The following is a 21,252-nucleotide window of genomic DNA, read 5'->3' as shown; positions in this document are numbered from 1 at the left end:
TAGAGGTTCAATCTATGAGTGGTTGGCCCTGTTGCTTTAAGCCCATGGTGAGGTGGCATATCATGGAAGAAGCATGGTAGAAGTGGCTGATGGCCAGGGAGCAAAGGGAAAAAGAAGAGATTGCATTTGCACAATCCTTTTACAGGACATGCTTGCAATGACTCAAAAGCCTTCCATGAAGTGATCATCTCTTAAAAGTTCTACCACTTGGTAACAGCACCAAGCTTGGAATCAAGCCTTTAACACATGAGACTTTGGCAAAATTCCAGGTCAAATCTATAGCAGTACAAGAAAGTATTAGAGAATTATGCATCAAATTGCTAAGTAGAGTTATCTTTGAGTAAATTGAGTCATAGTGCACTTTTTCTTTTGATATTATATACTTAGGTAACGTTTGAAACTTATAAAATATATATTACTACTATAAATGACACATAGCAAAAGTACTATATTTATATGTCTTATATATTGATGTACACATGGGTCATTTAAAAGAAGGACTCTATTTGAAATCAGAAAAGAAATTCAACACAACATCTTACTTCAAGAACTTTCTATTCTGATACTTGATATAAGGCAAGACCCTGATAAAGTACTAGAAGATGAATTCATGGGCAGAAAGATTATTTCAAGCAGTTCTTGACAAATATGTATCCCTAAACATGGGGGGAAAGGGCACCCTTAACATCAGGGGAACAGACCACGAGGTTCAGCAAATATGGAAGATTAAGTGAAGGGTGACCTTGAGCCTTGAGACTGAGCTTAAGATGTAAATCAAGCCAGGGACCAGGTTGAAGTTGTTACTCATAGATAGTGGAAGGGGATGACAAAGAAGGGGTTGAAAGATAGGAAAAAAATGATTAGATTTTGACTTCAATAAGAGTAGTTCCATAAGTGGGTCAGTAGGAGAGTCTATTAGAGTATCCTAGTGCATACACTAACATAAAATTATAAAGGTATAATTGGAAGCCTTATTTCTTAGTGTGGTCTAAGTACAGGAAAGATGTCTGCATCCACCGTGCACCTGTTATAAATGCAAATTGTCAGGTTCCAATCAGACTGCATGTATTTCACTAAGACCCTCAGATCTTTGAATGCACATTAACATTGGAAGTGAAATGAATTAAGGCATTGATAAGTTTGAGGTGTTACTTGATTGAGTATCAGAATGTGGTGTCTGGCTACATGTAACAGGCAAGGGAAGGAGATAAATTAAAATCACTCAGAAATGGAGGGTGGTGATATGATTTATAGAAATGGGAACCCCAGGGGAAGACCAAGATGAGGAAGATGGAGGGGAAGCCCTTGCCACCCAGCAATCATGTAGCAATGCTCCTGTTTGAAGCCAAGTCAGGCTTGGAGAGGAAGAAATAAGTGTGACTCATACAGAAAGATTTTAACTACAAAAATGGATGAAGCTACAAAGGGAGAGCCAGGGAATGGGGATAGAAATGAGCCACAGAGGAGCTAATGGAGACCCCCACCTGAGGGAGGAGATGAGAGTGGAAAACTCGAGAAAGAATAAAAGTGGAGAAGAAAGCCTGGAAAGTATGATGCCCTAAAAACTGAGCTAAAGCTGCTGCTTTGAGATTAAAGAAAACATCCAATGAATGGCTATTGAGTTCGTGACAAAGAGGTTACAACTCACTTTTGGAGAAATCATTTCTGTAAGTCTCATGAGAAGTTAGAAGTCAACGATTCAGTGTCAGATAATAGTGACATTAGGGCAGTGTAAATAACGCTCTTCAGTGTAAATGGAAAAGTTAAGAATGAGTGTAAAAGTTTGAAAGTGGCACATAAGGCCAGATTGAATTAACTTTAAACTATGAAACGTTAAAGATTTTTCTTAAGGAAGAATGTTCTCACCCTAATGCCTAGGATTATTAGGAAGGCAAACAAGCAGAGAGTCAGAATTAGATTTTTGGCTCAATACAGGAAAGATCTTCCCCTTGTTGCTCTCCGAAAATGGAATGAGCCGCCTTGTGAACATTCATTTTTCAAAGCATACAGACTGCACAGTTTGGAGAACACCAAATAGAGTTGCAAAGCAGAAGTGATTCACTGATGACATCTGTAGGGTCGGAATGGTGAGCCCCTAATGATATAACTGCCTCCTAAAGTCTAGAATCCGTGACCATCTTATATAGCAAAATGTATATTACACCTTAAGTTTTTAAGGACAGAAGCTTATTTTACATTTTCTGAGTGAAATTTTGATGCAATCACATGTTCTTTATCAGATAGAAACACAGAGATGTAGATACATATACGAAGAGAAGATAACATGACTGTGTGAGCAGAGGTTAAAGGGAGGTGTCATAAGGCAAAGAATGGAAACAGCCACTGGAAATTGATGGAATTGAGGAGGGGTTCTCCTTCCTCTCTCTGAGTTTTGGAAGGATATGGTCATGCTGGCACCATGATTTCAGAACTCTGGCCTGCAGAATTATAAGATAATAAATTTCTGGTGTTTTAAGCCCCAATATCTTACCTCCCTTTCCAACTCTGAGTTTGTTGAGATATTCTCAACTCATAATGATTATAGATTTCTGTAAAGTAGAATCATTGGCCCACCCTTTTTGTGGTTTCAAAACAGCGTGTTCATAGTGCCTGGCACGACAGATATACTGACATGAAGGAGTCACAAGACATAAATGGTCACGTGTATCACTGATAAGTAAAGACAGTACGCACAGAAAGCTAGATGTATTCTACCAGTCTACTCAAACAAACATTTATTAAAATTTGCTTGTATATTTTCATGAAATCAGCTCTACAGAAAACTGGTATAAATAGTGTGAGTTTATCCTTGAGAGTCAACTCTAATATTAAGGACCGAAAGTACCACCAAAATTAAAAAGAGTCAGGACTCATAGCTGCTTGTGCAGAGAGGCTTTCAGCTGCTAATAATTGAATGAATCAATAATAAAATAATTTATCTTAGGAGGCAAAGTGATAGCTGCACTCCAGGAGAGCTGAAAAGGATTGGTTGGTTCTTGTATGGCAGGAAAAGATTCGAAGGCAAGCAGAAAACCAAACAGAAGTTCTCCATATAAAGAAGTATTATGGACTTCCCATTTTCCCTTCAGCTTTCTTTTCATATAAGATACTATAAGTGGCACTCAAGGAATTATAGCAAAGGAGGCAACATAACATAGGTGAGAACTTCTTTCCAGTGTCAACAGTTATAGGCACCTCCACAAACAGAAGCTTTGAGACTACTTTGCTCTAAGAAAATGGACAATCACAAAACTTACAGTGTTGAGTAATATTATCAAGTGTATGTGTGTGTATATATATATATATATATATATATATATATGAATCAATACAGTTGTTAATTTGAAACAAAAAGTTCCAATAACATTTAAATTTATATGAATTCTAAATCTTGTAATATCTTTGCACAAGGACTACTAGAAATGAAAACTGGCTTGATGGAATTTTTGCTATGAGTAAACAAAGAAAATAGTAAAGCAGTAATCAGGTTTCTTTACCAGAATGTGTTCTGTGGGCAATTCCACGGGGAGGGAATGTATAAGAAGTGACATCTAAACATAATTCTTTGGACACAGCTTGCTGTGAGGTATTAGAAGGCTTGGTAGAAGAACATCAGAACATATCATAGCCATAAATGTGGAGTCTCCAAAATAGACATCTGATCTAGCCTCTCTCTGGAGACTATAGAACAGGCAGGAGAGATTTTACTTTTTCCTCTTTCACCTGCATTTTATCGGACTATCAGTAGTTGGAGGATATCCTGTCTGAGCTGGGCTGCCCATGCTAGCTCCACTTCCTGTGGTAGAGGTGAATGAAGGTAGACTATGTCATGGCTCAGCTGGTGTGGCAGATTTCAAGGGAACAGTGGGGACAGGAAATAGGCCAGGGCTGGGCTAGAACAAATGACCTAATGAAGGAAGGATTGATTTGGTAGTGGATAGTCAGCAACTCAAATTACAGTGGCCAGAAGCGATGTGGAGAACTGAGATTTGATCCTGCCAGCAATGACAGACAAAAAAAAAAAAAGTTTATTTTTCAAGAGGAACTTGGCAGCTAAGTGTCTAGGCAGAAATGACACACTGTCAGGAGGATGGTTGTGCCTTATATCTGAGGCTTTGTTCTTATTGGATCTGAATTAGAGGCTGAGAACAAGAATAGAGTCTTACACCTGGAGAGACCTTTTTGGAACGAGACAGGTTGACTACGGAGGTCCTGGATAAAGTTTTTCCAGGGAAAATATTGAATCCAGTGCTGAAAATGTGAATAGAAAACATAAGAGAGAACAGAACGAGTCCTCTGAAATCACAAATATGATAAGATTTGGAGACATAGAGGCTAGGGGGCCAGGGAGTCACTAGTCACTAGAGATTACTAGGGATAAGGCAGGCAACCTGAACACAGACTTGCCTGTGGCCTGTCCTGGGTAATGCATGATGGAGAACTGCTCTAGAGTCTTATCCAGGGCACTGGGGAAAGGCAGGGGCTCAAAGCCTACAATGCATCTGCCAGCTTCTTTCTAATTATATTTTTTCCTACCACTGACTTTTGCAAAGCATTCATATTCTGGTTTCAGGATGAGCCGAGACAATCAGTGACAAGACTGCAGTGGTTCAGAATAGTCCTTCTGTGGGCTCTTGTCCTGGCCAGTGGGCTTTGGGTCTGTGTCTATGTGGGAGGCTGTAGCTGAAGCCTCAGCAGAGGAGTGCTAAGAAGGTGCCAGGCAGCCAGTGTCCTAAGACTCCAGAGGGTAAAGGGGCAGAAGTTATAACAGATAGAAGGAAGCGAATTGCCAATGTGCAGGGGAGAGCCTGCCAGAAACTAAAGCATCTGCAAGCTGCCACAGCTCCTGGAAAAAAGGTCAGTATAGAGGACAGCAACTGAACCAGAGGGCACTGCTACATTGGTGCTGTGTGTCCCCCACTTCATCAAGGAGTATTTAGGATATGCGGGTCTTAATCATGCACTGTATTGCATGGTAAGACCAAGTCTATTCAAATGACAGTACAGCATGCATGGATCCTCAAAATCACCCCAAAATGTAAACAGGACAAGCACTGTCATCTCCTGTACACCTTAGGGAAAGAAATGCGATGGAGGGCAGGCATGCAGTTTTCATACAAGGCACATTATGAATCCATATTTTAAACAGCTTCACTACAGTGAAACTGTTTACTTTTTGTTTGAGAACCACAGCACTAATGCAGAACTGTGGTGCCCAAGAATGTAGTAATCTAACAGCTGTCTGGGCTGTGTTCACCTGTGAAAGGGACCGTTTGCACCTCACAGTCTCCCCATAGAAAGTGGGGTGTGGGCAACACAGTGATGATTGAGTTGATATCAAGGTCAGTTCTGCATTTGATCTGAAGAAGACAGAGCATACCAGATACCAAAAAATAACTTGCAAGGACACTGGCTCTGTCTCTTTTCAAATTCATTAAATGATATCTTCCTAAAATCACAACTTTCCTTTGAGGATCTAAAAGGCTAAAACGAGGACAGGTCTTTTATTGGAACTTAAGAGATGAAAAGTCTGGGAGAGTACCTCACAGATACCACATCTGTGAAAAAGCTGCTTACAATGCATTCCACAATTAAGTGTCAGGCATATTTTATGATGTATATCAATTTTCAAAATAAACACGATAGAAGAGTTTTGCTTTTTATTGGAACCATATATGCCCTTTTATTTATTCCCCTGTAAGTAAAACTTATTTTAAATTCCCAAATGTACTATGTAAGAGAAAACATTTCCAATTACTCATCCTTCAAAACCACACTTGGAAGGATAATGCTATTAGTCAGAATATATCATGATATAAAATTAGGTTCCATAAATGAAGGATAGCTCTATCTCCTCCAGTATGGAGCAGAGTCTCCATCTTCCTGTGATTCACAGTTCATTCATCTGCTAGCTGAAGTGCCACTACACCACAGCTGCGTCTATGTAAACTTCCCCACACTGCAAACAAGACTCAGTTTCTTACTAGTTACCCTGAAGATGTCCAGGCCATTTCAAAATAAGCAACTAAATCTGCCAATATTAACACCGTTTTTAAGCAAGAACACTACGCTGGTTCAAGGAAAGACAAGGCATTTTAAGCAAAAATCTGAAAGCAACTATTACTTTATAATCTACAAATCCATGCTGCAACTTTACTTCTAATTATATTTTTTAACTGTCTATTCAATTTATTAGTACAGATCTAAGAAATTTTTAACTTTGCCAAATTCATATTTTTTTCTTGGCTCACTTTCAACAGGTTGCTAAAATATGATTAGAAGAAACTCATATTTTTGCATTTCCTAGCTTAGACTAACAAAAAGTTTTCTTTTTAGTAAGAAAACAAACCATTAGTCTTCATAAACAATGAATAAGAAACTACACAGGCTTTTTAGTCCTGCTTTATTAGCTTTAGAAATAAATATTTCTGAAATAACATGTTACTATTTACCCTCCCTAGGAAGGAAAATAGTGTAATGAATAGTCATAGATATCTCTACTCTTTAAAATTTTCCTAAATACATTTTACCATGGATTTGATTGAGGCAAAACTACTTTTATAATTACACCTGTCCCTTGCCTCAGTCTCAAATGAGCTCCATCCAAGAGTTCTCTAAATCTTTTACCAAAATGACACTTTTCCCTGACAATAATTTTCCTTGTAAAAATGTAGAGGGCTTTTCAAAGTGTATCTTTTTATCTTAGTTTCTTTTTCAACTATGAAGTCTATTTGAATAATTATTCATTATACTTTAAAAATAAATCAGTATTTCACATTAAGTTCAGTCTCACTGCACTTCCCAGTCTACAGAAATACTCAGTCCGAAGTGTAATGCACTTATTCTCAAATTAGCAATTTAAGCTAAAATTATACTTCCATATGGAAACCACTTCAAGAATAACATGCCGTCCAGTATGTCAATGGCTAATTACATAATAAGGTAATAGAGACAAAGAATGTAAACAAACCCTAAAGATAGGTTATTCAGCGGTAGGAGTGTGTGGTGGGAGTCACATGTCTGTGGCATGTTTAACACTCGCTGGAGAGGCAAGTATGCTCCGAGAACATGCGTACTTCGCAGTACTGGCTCCTGTAACAAGAGAGTGCACCCAATACCTGGTCTGTCCTACAACATCTGAAACAAAAAGACCTCAATAATTTACTATTTTTCTTTTCGTTGTTTTATGCTAGCTCTGTAATCCTATCTACATGTATGCATTTGTTCTAAATTCTGCTTCCTTCTTTCTAAAATGTGTATTCTCACGTTGGACTTCTCTCATAAATAAACACTTAGGCTGTATTCTAAATACAAAGAGTGGTGAATGGGTCGCACAATATAATCTCACGACATAAAATAGTCTTACAACATATAATAAACACACTTTAAGGAAAAAAAAATACTGTTTTCTTTTAGGAGGGCCAAAAGGAGGGGTTATGTTATCCATCATGTGGGAACCCAGAGGCCAAAAGAGAAAGGAAAGGTCTGCGCACAGCACCCAGCGAAACACCACCGGTGTCCTTAGCAGCAGGGTTTCTCCGATGAGTACACCCCCGCCCCCAAGGACAGCCGGCCTTTCCCACAGCAAGCAAGATCAGCGCGGCGGCGGGTTAGGGGATGAATGCTCAGACTTGGGACAGGTTCCAATGTACTTGTACACAGATGAAGGTTTACATTCTTGAATCCGTCCATATGGATTCCATTCGCAAACTGGTTCCCTCTTTCACTTCCAACCTGCGTGCAGAGTCTCAGCGCACGCACAAGCACGCAGAACAAGATCATAGTTCCACAATCGTACCGCCAAGAAGACAAGTGGATTATACTGCTCCAGTATAACCCTCTCTCGCCTTTTAAAAACACTCAGAAATTAGCCCTGCCACCAGGAGGCTGTGCCTGGGGACGGCTGCACACTGGATCCGGTGCAGTTCAGCGGCCGCCACTGCGCCAGTGTAAACTCTCGCTGGGTCGGTGAAGACGCGCGCCTGGGCCACGTACCTTTGCCCGTGTTATTTTAAGTGTAAAATTTGCCTCTTCACTCTCTGAAATGATAGCCAACTAGCGGCCCAGCTGCGACGCTGGCAGATGCTTTCTTAGAAACGGTAGGAAATCAAAAGCCTCCACCCGCCCTTTCCGAGCACACCGCTGGCGCGCGCACAAACACGGCGAGCGGAGCTGGTCCGGCTGTTCCTGCCTTAGGATTGGCATTCAAGGGAGAGAAAATCGAAGCGAAAGAGCGCTGGCCAGCGCGAACCCGCTTTTCCTCCAGCCACAGCTCGCTTTTCTGCGTTCCTTTCAAAGCACTTGCATGCCACTTCGGCATTCCCCACCCTTAATCCGGGAGCTCCAATTCCGCACCAGATCGCGGTCCCGGGTTCAAATCTGCACGTCGAATGGATTGAACAACCTTTTGCATCCCTCCCCAGTCTTTCTTTAAAACTCCACCAGCAAAAACATTTCCTATCCGCGCTGAAAACTTTTTCCTCCTTTTGCGAGGAGATAAGGAAAGAAAACAGGCCAGCTGCTCCTGCCACCCGCCTTGCCCAGCACCTGGTGGCAGCGGCGCAATCCTTACCTGGGCAGCTGCTCTCCAGGTGGCGTCCCACGCCGCTGCTCCACGCCCGCCGAAGCGCCGAGGTGTCCAAGCCGGTGTGCGGTGGTCCCCGCCGCTAGGCGATCCCGGAGCGACAGTCCTTAGGGTTGCGCCTCTCCGCCCGGAGTCGCCCTCCCAGTCATCGCCCGTCTCCCTCAAAGCGCCACGGTCCCTCCTGCAAATGGATCTGGAGCTCCGGAACCTGGTATGGCACAGTCTCAGCCCGCAGCGTGCGCCCGGGGTCCGAGAGTGCTCCGCCCGCGGGCAGCTGCGGCCGCTGGTCACATGCCGCCTCCGGGCAGTGGCCACGCCACCTGCCCAAGGGGAGCAGCGTCTGAGCTCCCGCGCGCCCTGACTCCTGTCCACGCCTTTCTCTCTCTCCTCTCCGCCCCCTCACTTTTCCCCTCTTCTTTTTGTCTCCTTTATCTTCTCTTGCCTTTTTCCGCTCCAAAAGCGGGCAGAAGGGGCTCCAAAGGGGAGGAGGGTCTTTTCCTCCCAGGAGCACTTCTTCTGCCTGGTGGTGGCGGTCTTGGCTACAGCTGGCCCGTTCCTCCTCTCTTTCCTTCTCCTGCTCCTCCTCCTCTTCCCCCCTCCTCTCCCTCTTCCTCCTGCTCTTGCTTTTGCTCCTGTTCTTGCTCCTGCGCCTCCTACTCCTGTTCCTCCTCTTCTTTTTCTTCTTCCTCCTGCTCCTCCTCCTCCTTTTCCACCTTCTCCTCCTTCTTCTCCTCTTCCTCCTCCGCCTCCTTCTTTTCCTCTAAGGGGTGCCCATGAGCGCTGGTGTAACATTTAAGTTGCCTGGTAGAGACCCAAACCTGCCGGGCTGCTGAGCATGCCTAATTGCGGAATTGGGTTGGATTCCTGCTCTGGCAAGGGGCGAGGAAGTCAGGCTTGGGAGATTCCAGAGTGCTGTCTGGGTGGGCTGGATGAAGAAGACACGAAGGTGGAGAGGAGACCCACTCCCACCCCGTAGGACCTCACGTGGTCACAGTGTGTGCCAGCGTGCCTCAAGGACAGACTGTGCTGGTCCTTAGTTTCCTGTTCTCTTTTAAATTAGTTTCCCCGGACTGCTAAGAACGATTGGAAGGAAGTCGACTCCTTATACACAGCTTATTGGTGCATGAACCCCTCGGTAAAGTACAGGGCTCTGTTGGAAGAGCTCCCTTCAAAGGACAGTCTGGGGGGATTTACTTTTTCACATTTAGTGCAGAACAGTAAGTAGAGGACGATTTGACTTTTCCTCTCTAGAAGTTTACTCCCTAGGATAAATAAAAGATGCATCCGTGAAAAAGACACAGGCACGAGGCAGTGCTTGTGCACGCCCTAGCGAATACACACACACACACACACACACACACACACACACACACACTTTCTAAATCAGAAAAAAAATTGCTACTCAGGCTTTTAAAGGTCACATATAACTCAGGAGCTGGGAGGGGGGGGGAGAGAGAGAGCCAGAGAGCTATATAGTGCAGTTAGCTAACTAAATAAGGAGAAAATGGAGAGATACCAAAGTTACAATTGAGACTGCCCACAGCAGTCTAGAGGTTTTCTTAAAAGTACAAGGAAAAAGGCATACATAATAGTGTCACTTTGCAACGCTGAAGGAAGAAAGGAATGGAGGGAGGGACATGAAGTTAATACAGTACAAATGACTTTTAATTTTATGTTGAGCAAGAAGATAAATAGGAAAACGATAAACTCTTTTTAGAAAAATACATTAGAACCTGTGAGAGATTTAAGTACAAATTCCTTCCTCCCTTAAGTGTAATGATTTTAGGAAAGAGCTCACTAAATAGTGCGTAGAAAGAATTGAGTAATAATAGGAAAACTAGTGAGAAGTCCTGTGGCTTCTTAATTTTATTCAAACATTCAGGTTTAGGTAAGTTATATACAGAGACTGGAGTGATAACAATATGAATGTAGCAAAAATTTTGCTTGGATATTTCTCAGTTGGAAATGGAATTGTTGTCTTCATATATTTCTCTAATTTGAATACAAATATCCACACTGTACAGCCAGTTTTCCATAGATTCTGAATTTTGAATTCAACCACCTGGTAATTGAAATTGCTATTTGAAAAGTTATACCTATTCTGAGCATATACACATTTTTGTGTCATTATTTCCTAAACAAAACATGTAACAACTGTTTGCATGGCATTTATATTGTGTTATGTATCATATGTAACCTAGGGATGCTTTAAAGTACATGCTGGGTAAGTTATATGCAAATGCTACACCATTTTATATAAAGGTCTTAAGCATCTGAGGATTTGGGTGTGTGTAGGAGTTCTGGAACCAGTTTTTCTAAGACACTGGAGAATGACTTCTTAATTGGTTAATTCTAAGAATAACAACTAATGTTTTTGAAGCATATACTATGTGAAGGCTCAGAGTGAAGAGCTTAGTATGAAGGCCTAGAGAGAATTGAGTAATAACAGGAAAAGTAGTCAGAAGTTCTATGGCTACTCAATTTTATTCAAACATTCAGGTTTAGGTAAGTTATATACAGGGACTGGAATGAAAACAATATAAATGTAGCAGAAATAGTGACACTATGAAAAGTGACAAACATTTAATCAAATGATGAAAAGCAAGTTGAAGAGATTGCTCAGTACGCTTATTCATTCTTTTATGCTTAAAATACAACTGTGTTTTGTCACCCATTTAATGTAAGAGAAAAAAGGAACCTATAAAATGAGTAAATGGCCCAATTTATTGCTAAGACACAAGAATTCCACTTTAACATGTTTGTCGCTACATAGACTTATTTTTTGCCTGTGATACAGGAGAACCTTCAATAATGTGGATGGGGTAAAAAAACAGAAATGTTCTACCTTATAAAAAGTAATTAAAAGATGTATGTGTCTAGTGCCTAAGTTTGGAATTGACCCTTGACCATATTCTAGAAAGGATTATGAAATAAAATACTTGCGAATAGTTAGAAAAATTCCCCAAAAGTTAACTAAAATATACCAGACTAATTTTATTATTTTATGCAATTAATCATTAAACTCACACGTATTATATGTCCAGATATCAGTCACTCTCCCCATTATCTTTATGGGCAAGATAAATGTGAAATGAATGTTTGTATTGAACAAACTACAAACTAACAGTTTTGACAAAGTCACCCCAAGTTTCTTGGTAAATAGATTCATCCTTGACTGGGGTAAGGTATTGGTTTCTGATTTGGTGTCCTATATGATTTATCAAATCATATTTCAGAGGATAATATAAAGGGATACGTACTGGAATTGAGAATGAACAAAACAAGAAGTAATTGCAATTTTAAGATGTCAAGAATAAAAATTCATGAATACTATACTACACATTTTAGTTTAAAACAAAGGAGGTAAATCAGAACTGAAACAAATAATGCAATTCTGCATTTTAAGCTTATGAAAAAATAATCAGGATAATTAGAAGATTTTTTCCATTACTAAATGAAACAGTTGACAGACAAAATAATTAATAAGATATTCTTCTACTGTAAACTAACTGTAAAACTTGGATAAACTGTATAATATTTTTAGTTATACAGAGAAACCAACATAATGCTACAATCTAGAGAAACAGGAGGTACATAAGGAAAGCTCATTTTCACTGATATTTTTTCTCCCTTTGGACTTTTTTTTTCTTTTAAACAGAAATTCTGGGAGGCCGAGAGGGAGCAGAGACCTTCAGTCTTCCTGGAGAGGATTCTCAAGAGCTTGGAGCTATAAAGGCATCAGAGATTTCAAAAGGCAGCAAACAAAATAGAAGCTTCAGAAATCGATGTGTTGATTCAGTTTATGGCTGAACTCCTAGATTTCATGTATTCAGGAGCACGATTCTGGATATCGGACAGAGTCCAGTGGCTGAGAGGCTGAAACTTGAGTGGATGCACTCTATCTACATCACGTAGTTCTGAGGTACTGAAGTTTGGCTACAGCCAGAATGAAAAGACTTTAGTGAATCCTCAGCACATTTGGTTGAGATGACCTGAAAGATACTCCCTGGTTGTGAAGATGAGGCTCTAAGAGAAATGATAACCAGAGAAAGATTTGTCCTAAAGAAACTAAAGCTGCATGTTTATGGGTTCAAGGTGATCCATTATGATCTAACCACCTGCGGACCACATCTCAAAGTTCATGAGAGGAAGAAAGCAGGTTAGAATCTCTACAGCTGAAACAAGCATTCAAAATTTACTCGATGCTCAAAGAAGAAAAGAGTAACCACTAACTGCCCACAATAAAACATAGGGGCAAACATATGATCTAAATGTTGGAACTGGTATGTAACAGAATCTAAACAAACTGAGGATTAAAGTTATTTGAACCACCATAGAAGCAGGCAAAATGAAAAAAAAACAGAGCATTTCAGAGTAATGTTAGAACCTACAGAACAAAATCAGGGGCTGGAGGTTTAACTCAGCTCTGAGCCTGTGCTTGTGGTGCTGACTTCAATCACACCACTAAAAAAACTCAAATTTTTTGAATTCCTAAGTCAAACTATAAGCAAATGAGTTTGAAAGATATTTCAATGAAACAGAAGATAAGGCTAATGGCCTCAGATGAAAATCAATATAAAATATACAGAATTAGGAGGAAGCAAGATGTAATATTTGAAGAAATAAATACCAGATTTTCATAGCTGGTGAAAGAATTAGCCAAGAAATTCAAGAAAGTAGATAAACCATAAGGACAGAATACAGTAAGTAGGTCTATGAAAACAAAACAGAAAACAGAAAAAGCTAAAAAGAGCCACAAAGAAGTAAGAGAAATATTGCCTGTCAAATATAATGGTGAAAAATAGTCTGGGTGCAATGACTCACGCCTGTCATCCTAGCACTCTTGGAGGCCGAAACAGGAGGGTCACAAGGTTGGACCCGGGTTTTGCAATTTGACAATTCAGCAAGACCTTCAGTAAAATTAAAGAAAAGACTGAGTTTTTAGATCAGGGGGAAGACCTTAGGTTCAATTTCCAGTACCATAATAAAGAGTGTAAAACAAATGAGAAATTGAGTAGAAAAAAAAAGAGACAGAAAATTCATACCATGGACACACTAAACATTTTAAGGTAGTGTGTCTGCTCCAAATGTTATCTCAATCACAATCCCAGATATGTGAAGTGATCCTGGATACGTGAGGTGATTTTCCCTTGATGTGAGTGGTGGTTACGAAAGTGATATGATTATGTGTTACAGAGAGATATTTTGGTGATGGTGCCCCTCATACGATTACATTGCTTAGTAATGTAGTGATCTTCTTAGTTTGTGTAAGTAAGTATATTGTTTGCCAAATAATGAAATCACCTAACAACACATTTTGTTATAAACAATACCCTTCAGGATATGTAAAATTCATCAAACTGCACATTTAAAATGTGTACACATTTCTGTGTATATAATATATTCCAAATTTTAAAAATTATCTCTAAGTATCTGGTTGACACAGAGCACTAATAACCAGATAAAATGGCAAACACACACTCAAGTCATAAACTCTTGCTGTCACACATGAGGACATCTGCCTCATCTAAAGTTCATGTAAAAAACTTTTGAGGTGGAGAATTGTGCAAGTTTCTTTGCACCAAGAAAAAAGAAGTGGTAAACTTATTGTACAGAATCACAGTTCCTCAACCAAGAATAAATCAACTGACATTCATTTGTTTTTCAGGCATGCATTCATTTACTCATTTAAAGTACTCATTGAATTTTGCTGTTTGTCATTAGTAGGTGGAACCCTAGGGAGTCTAAGACACCAATGAATAGTTAAAGAATGGAACTCTTCTTGTAAGAAAGACTTAGAGGACCTGAATTATGCTTTCAGGCTTTTGAAGAGAATGTTAATAAATTATGTAGCTCTAGAGGATGCTATGGGTACCTAGGCTTCAAGTCTTGATAGAGAAGACCATATTTAACCCTTAAAATGTGCCTATTTGACTGGAGAAGTGTTGAGATTTTCATTTCTGGAAACACTTAAGTATAGAACAAATAATATTAGCAATTACTTTTGATCCCACATTTTTATTGGGTAAAGAGTTATGCACTTTGTATTTATAATGAGTACCTTAATCAAGAAATTCATATTACTGTCTTTTGGTGATAGGGAAGCTGGACAAACAATACAGCAAAACCCAAACACAGCTGGGAATTCCTCTCTTTTAGATGACAATTTAAAACATAGTGTTGCTAGAACTATTTCTTGTAATGTTGGAAGGCACATGTGAGCATCTAAGATCTTTCCCAATTCTAGGATGTAAATTTATCCAGTATACATGGTTGGGCATTGGTTTTGGGAAATATTATATTTATAAATGCTAAAATAGGCACAAAAACTTAGAACGAGGCTCTGAAGTTGGATTTTATTCACTTCCTAGTTAATCAGCTCCTGTCTATTGATCATAAATGCCTTTAGAAGGGAGCTGCTAATAAAAGGTTCCTCCAGAAGGGTGTGGAAAATGGACATGACAGCTGCCTCTGCTCTGTGACAGCCCGAGAGCTAACAGGGAGCCTATGTCAGCACACTTGTACAATCACCTAAGACAACAGTGGGAGAAGTCCATGATTAAGTAATGGGAAAGATGTCAGTAATCCTATGTAACCTTTTCTCTTTGGTTTCCTTTGCCTCTCTCCTTTCTTTTTCTTCTCCTTTTCTCCTTTTCTCCTGTCCTCCCTTCTCCCCTCCCCTCTCCTCTCCTCCCCTCCTATCCCCTCCTCTCCCCTCCCCTCTCCTCTCCTCCCCTCCTATTCCCTCCTCTCCCCTCTCCTCTCCTTTCCTCCCCTCCCCTCTCCTCTCCTCTCCTCCTTTCTCCCCTCCTCTCCTTTCTTCTCCACTCTTCATCTCTTATCTTCTCTTCCTTTCCCTTCACTTTCTTCTCTTCTCTATTTTGTATTTGTGGTACTGGGGATTAAACCAAGGACCTCAGCACTGAACCACCTACCCAGTCATTTTTAATTTTCAGACAGGATCATAGTAAATTACTAAGTTTTCCAGTTTAGGCTAGAACATGGGATCCTTCTGTCTCAGTCTCCCGGAATATGTGAGTACCAATACATCTGTCTCTCTGTGTTTGTTTAATTTGTTTTGTTTTTCCTACCAATGCTCAGTGTTGGAATCTGGAAAACCTGGAGCATTGATCCCTTTCTTTCCTTCTCTTGTGCTCTCCTGGGAACACACAGATCTTGGTCATGTTTCTGTTTCTCTGTGTTGTATACTGCGGCAATTACAGCTATTAAAAGGTTTCCACAATGCAAATTTGATGGTAACAAATTCATCTTTTGCAACCTTCTCAATGTTTCTTGTCATCTCATGAACCATTACCTTCCAGTCCATTAAACAGCAATCCTGATTCCTGTGACTCATCTCCCCGAACCTTTAATAAATCACAAATCACCACCACAATGTATTCTTGAAAATTTTCACAAACTTATAAATAGACTGTGGGTTAAAACTCAGGAAGATTATAGGAGAACTGAGGTTGAGAAAAATTTTAAGTGAGAAAATGGCCTTTATCTCAGGATTAGAAGAAATATTATTTCTAGGAATAAGATGACAATATTATATATATCAATATTTATAGGCTAGCAATTTATACAAAATGATTTCATGCTTTACATACTTTGATTTGTATTATTTAAATTTCTGATATAACTAACTCATTTTGTAAGGGAGAGCACAGGCTGAAAGACTGGATGGTTTACTAAATGTGACTGAAATGATGAGACAGCAGAAGCTGGACTCATACTCAGCTTTCCATCATCTTTGAAGTCACACAGAAGAAACTTCAACTTACAAACAGAATTAAGCTAGTGATAGAAACAGCTGTTCTTTAGTAATAACAAAACTAACCACAGAGATAAAAGCCTTTGTCTTTATTATATATCAAATTGCCTCTCTCATCTGACTGCTTTATAATGTATAAATTTAATTTTTACAAACACGTGTCTCATTTATTTTGTACTATTTATGGTATAAGTTTAACTTGCCATCTTTCAGAGTATGTGCCCAGGACCAATAAAGTTATTCTAATTGCCAAAGAAAGCAACACATAATTTAGAAATTGGATACATCTTTAAAACATCACATAATGAATTTAACAGGCATATATATATATATATATATATATATATATATATAATATTCTTCATTATCTGTTGAGTTATTAATGCTTACAACTAAGACTTAATTACATGTCATTGAATACATTGGCTAATGCTTATAAACATATATTGACCATGTGGATTGTGCTAAAATGACACGTAGCTCTTTCTAGATAGTGTTAAGACCGCATTTAAATTTATAAACATTTTTTACTGTATTAGTCTCTACCTGCAAACATTTGATCTGGTTTTTAATTTTGAAATTCTCTGCTCCTCCTACTTCTTTGGGTTCTGAATCACCTCCCTCTTTTTCTCTCTCTTACCTTCCTTCCTTTCTTCTAAACTTTCCCTTTATTGCTTGTTTCCTTCTTTTCTCTTTTGAATTTCAAGGTCCATAAACCAATAGTCCTGTCCCCTAACATTTAATAACCACTGACCTGGTTTATGCGCATGACGAGTTGGTCTGACACTAAGCATTTTATTTATCTGGTATCGCCTCACTTTAGGAGGCCATTTGATTAATCTGCATCTTTCATTGCATCTTTAATTGCATCTTTAATAATTAACTGCATCTTTCATTCTCTGACTTTACCCCCTCCTTTTAAACTACTGACATTTCCCTCCTGAAGATCCACCTAGCTACTCTCAACTATCCGTCCTCCCCAAAGAAAGCAGAATGATATTTGGAAGGCTTCTGCTTTTGCAAACCTCTTTTTTTTTACTCTTTGCCAGAGAGTCCTTTCAAAACATTATGCCTCCCAAGGCCTTCCACGTTTTGGCCACTGCTGACTTGTTCATGTTCGTGCCATTCCAAGGCTCACGTCGGCCTCCTCTACCCTCATGCTGCTCTATAAACCCTCCCTTTCTTCAAGCATTCTCACCACTTCACTCTCTCCTAGAAGGTACCTCCCTATCCTAAACACCTAGATGACTCCTTCTTATTCTTAATGTCTCCATTAAGCCACTGTCCCTGTAGGCTCCCTTGTCTAGGTTGTATACCACGCGTACATTCTACTCTTTCTCTTGAAATAGAAATATACACTCAGATTTTGATGTTCTCAGAGATGTGGAGCTTCCACTGATACAGTGACTTAATATTTAAGGTACTATTAGGTGATTTTTAGTTCTATATTTTTTCCTTCTGCAAAGCAAGGGGCCTTTTCAACAAATGCACTTTTCAGTTAGTTTATATGACTATGTATATTTTGTCTTCTATTAATGCACACCTAAATTATGCTTCTTTCAGATCAAAGAAAAAACCAAGTACATAAACCCGTGAAATCAATTCCTTATCTCTGAACTCTCTGAGCTTAGTGAAGGTACACTGCTTCAAGAATCTTTTGTACTATTGGCATTAGACTTCACGCCACACATTTCTCTTACTGACAAATTTTTTCTTTAACTTCACATTTCTTAAAACTTAAAGCTCTTCTTAACCAGACTTAGGCACTGAATTTTTATTAATATTTCAACAAAGTATGTCACAGATTTTTTTCTACTGATTTGAAAACTATAACCAGCCTTCTTTCTAATTCACAAGTAAATTCCATGATCAGTCTTATCCTTATTATTAGATGTGTGATTTGGGATTTATTCATATTAGTCAGTATTTTTATTTTTGCTTTTAAGGATGATAGATGAATGGAGTCACTGGAGAGCAAAATTAACCAGACATATTAAATTCTCGACATGAAACTGGGCAAAATGGTGAAGATGAATTTTCTGAATCGCACTTACAAGTTATTTTTGTTTCCAATTTTACTCTAGTGTCCAGTAAGAGATGCAGTGGAAATAGATTGAAATAAATGTTATAATTATTCATCCACTTGACATAAGTTTGTTGAATATCACCTGTGATATGCCTAATTTCTAGACTTACTAAGATGAATACAATTTGTATTGGGGTAAACAATACAGTGATTGGAGAGTACTGATTCAGAGTTTAGACTCTGTAGGCATATAAATAATGGAAAGTTTTATAGAGTTCAGTTAGTTTTCATTTAATTAATTTCTTTAAGTCTCTCATAAGTTCTTCCTTATAAATAAGGATACTTGATTGGAAAAGATTGTTTTTGAGGAATAATTGAATGCAAAGTTATTTTCACAGTACCTGAGATGGATATTAGGAATCAAAAGAAGTTTAAGTCCTTTGGGTAAAAATTGATCTTAGTATAGTAAATAATTAGTAGGTGATTTAAATGAAGTTAGGATGTTACAGGAGACTGAAAATGTCTATAGATTTGTTGGTGTGAGTGTGATCCAGTTGACGTGGTGAATCAGAAAGTAAGGTTCCAGGAGTAGATGATTCTTATTGTGAATCTGAAAGACATGTAGAAGTGGTCCAGAAAAGGAGGAAAAAGAGCATTACAAGCAGGCAGGACCATGGGAATAAGAACTTGTTAGCAATTGTGGCATCGTGTGCACACAGAACAGGTATTTGGTTTATATTTCTAAGACAAGATGTTTGCAGCAGAAAATCACTACACATATTTGTGAAAAAGGTAAAGCCAAATTTATGAACACCTTGTGCTATGATTGCCATGATGAAACAGTAGTGCTTCATTTTGTAATTAATGGAGCACCACAGAAGATCTTTGAGTTCAAGGGTGAAATGGATAGCCCTTGTGAAGAGAAGAGAAAAGGAATTTCTTGACCACAGAGGGGTTGCTTATAGAAGACTATTGCAGTAGTAAAAACAAGAAATGAGGCACTGACGGCCAGGCATAGCTCTAGGGTGACTCCTTAAGGTAAGCATGCCACAGCCAGGCTACTTTGTGTTATCATACATGAAGTCAAAATCAGACAACATTTTGAGAATAATACAATGCTCTTGGACCCTAAGAGAAAAGTTTTAAACACTACTGCTGATGGAAAACTCAGACTTTGTGTAATTTTACAGGTGATGCATTGGTTCAACATCAAGAGTGGGATGAGAAGAAAAACAAGAATATTGAAAGATAGGAGAATAGTGGGGAACCACGACAGGGACAACATCTCCTAGGCCTGGGTCTATAAAAAATACAAATTATGTCATTATTCTGGATAGGAATTAAGGGCAAGAATAAGCAAGCTTGGTTCAGTGAGAAAATTTGCAGTTTCTTTTTTAAGTTTTGCATTCATTTTCCTTATAACAAACATTTGACATGTGAGTCTGTCAAAGTATTGATTTAACTAGAGTCATCCTTTTGGTTAGTATTTGTGCTAACAAAGAATATATATGGTGAATTCAGGTTTTAAACTGCAGTGTTCAAAGGAGTACATTTTCTTTAGGAAATGAAAATGAAGACATTCATCAAGTGTTAAGAAATAGAATGCAGAATTTAGAGTGGGTCTCATGCTTGTCAGGTAGATGAGGACCTCTGCCAATATTGAGTGAGGACAGTAGAATCATGAAGAGTCAAGTGGAATGTTTAGGAAGGTTGTTTCAGTCATTTGGAGTCTCTATTGGAACCGTAGATAATAACCATGATTTAGAAATCAGCGGAGAGGAGAGTCCACACAGAAGAAGGAAGTTTTCGGTGTTTTCTGACAATTTAAAGACTATAGAGTCACAGAAAACTAGCCAAGAGTTCAAAGAGGGGAGTTGTCACCAGTCTCCGGTACACTTGAGAGTTCTGATAAACTAGCAATTAAAGACATTTTTTCTTTTTGCATTTGGCAATTCAAATATTAATTGTTATGGTTTGTGTCTGGATGTCTCCCCAAAGCCTCATGAGGTCATGGGAGGAGAGACTTTGCAAGGCAGTAGGGTCTAGTCTTTGTGAATGGTTTGCTATTTAGCACTGGCATTTGCGGTGTGAGTGGTGCACCCACTCAAGGATAGGTAGCCGGTGTTTGATTTAAGAGAGGAAAAGAGATCTGGCTTATCCTTTTTTGCTCTTGTTGCGTTTGGTACGTGCCACCAAGACTGGCTGCCCTGGAGCTGTGTCACTGTGTCACCCTGCCTTGGAGTCTGCTGAGTATGGACCCAAAATTGTAAACTAAATAAATGTTTCCTTCCTTCAATTGGGATATGAGATATTTTGTCCTCATAAAAAAAGTGGCCAAGATTTAATGAAGATCTAATTAAAGCTCTTTCTCTGAATGTCAGAAATTAGAAACCAATTTGTAATGGGTTAAGATTTAAGCAAAATAGCAAGTGAACAAATATTTTAATAGATTTATTGAGGCATGACTGACATACAATGAAATGTAAATATTTAACCTTCACAATTTGATAATTTCTAATGATTCATAACACCATAACCACAATCAAGATGAAAAATATATGCATCTCCTCAACATTTCTCTCTTATTATAAAGCCTCCCTCCTGCTGTCGTCTTCTGCCAGCCCTATGCAACCTCTGATCTATCACTGTAGATTAATTTGCATTTTTAAACAAATATGAATGATATTGAATAGTGTGTGATTTCTGTTTAATCTAACATTCTTCATTTGACATGGTATTTTGCAGTTTACTTTCTTGTAGCATTTACCTGTAGTTAGTTATTTTTAAACAGTGAAGAAACATGTGCAGTTTGTTTCCATGCTTACTTGTCTGTCCAACAGCAGATAAACAGATAAAGAAAGTGTG

General features: G+C 38.9%; 1 protein-coding gene and 1 long non-coding RNA gene across 3 annotated transcripts in view; one reads left to right on the top strand and one right to left on the bottom strand.

The window, feature by feature from the left end:
• Positions 1–8,709, bottom strand: part of Chrm3 (cholinergic receptor muscarinic 3) — a 448,118-nt gene extending 439,409 nt beyond the window's left edge. The window contains exon 1 of one of the 2 annotated variants that reach the window (XM_063259678.1): positions 8,573–8,709. The gene's annotated coding sequence lies outside the window, so the exon portion shown is untranslated. The remainder of the gene's footprint in view (positions 1–8,572) is intronic. The other variant, XM_063259679.1, reaches the window with a different exon arrangement.
• LOC134478542 (uncharacterized) lies at positions 8,614–15,833 on the top strand. The gene is made up of 2 exons (XR_010051251.1): positions 8,614–8,795; positions 12,243–15,833. It is a non-coding gene; the product is annotated as an uncharacterized LOC134478542 (long non-coding RNA).
• The last annotated feature ends 5,419 nt before the right edge of the window (positions 15,834–21,252 follow it).

Source organism: Cavia porcellus, unplaced genomic scaffold (assembly GCF_034190915.1).
Source record: "Cavia porcellus strain 051 isolate PalLab524CR breed Dunkin Hartley unplaced genomic scaffold, mCavPor4.1 scaffold_13, whole genome shotgun sequence".
NCBI classification, from domain to species: domain Eukaryota; kingdom Metazoa; phylum Chordata; class Mammalia; order Rodentia; family Caviidae; genus Cavia; species Cavia porcellus.
Note: the sequence above shows the minus strand (reverse complement) of the source record. Positions and strands in the feature narration are given on the sequence as shown.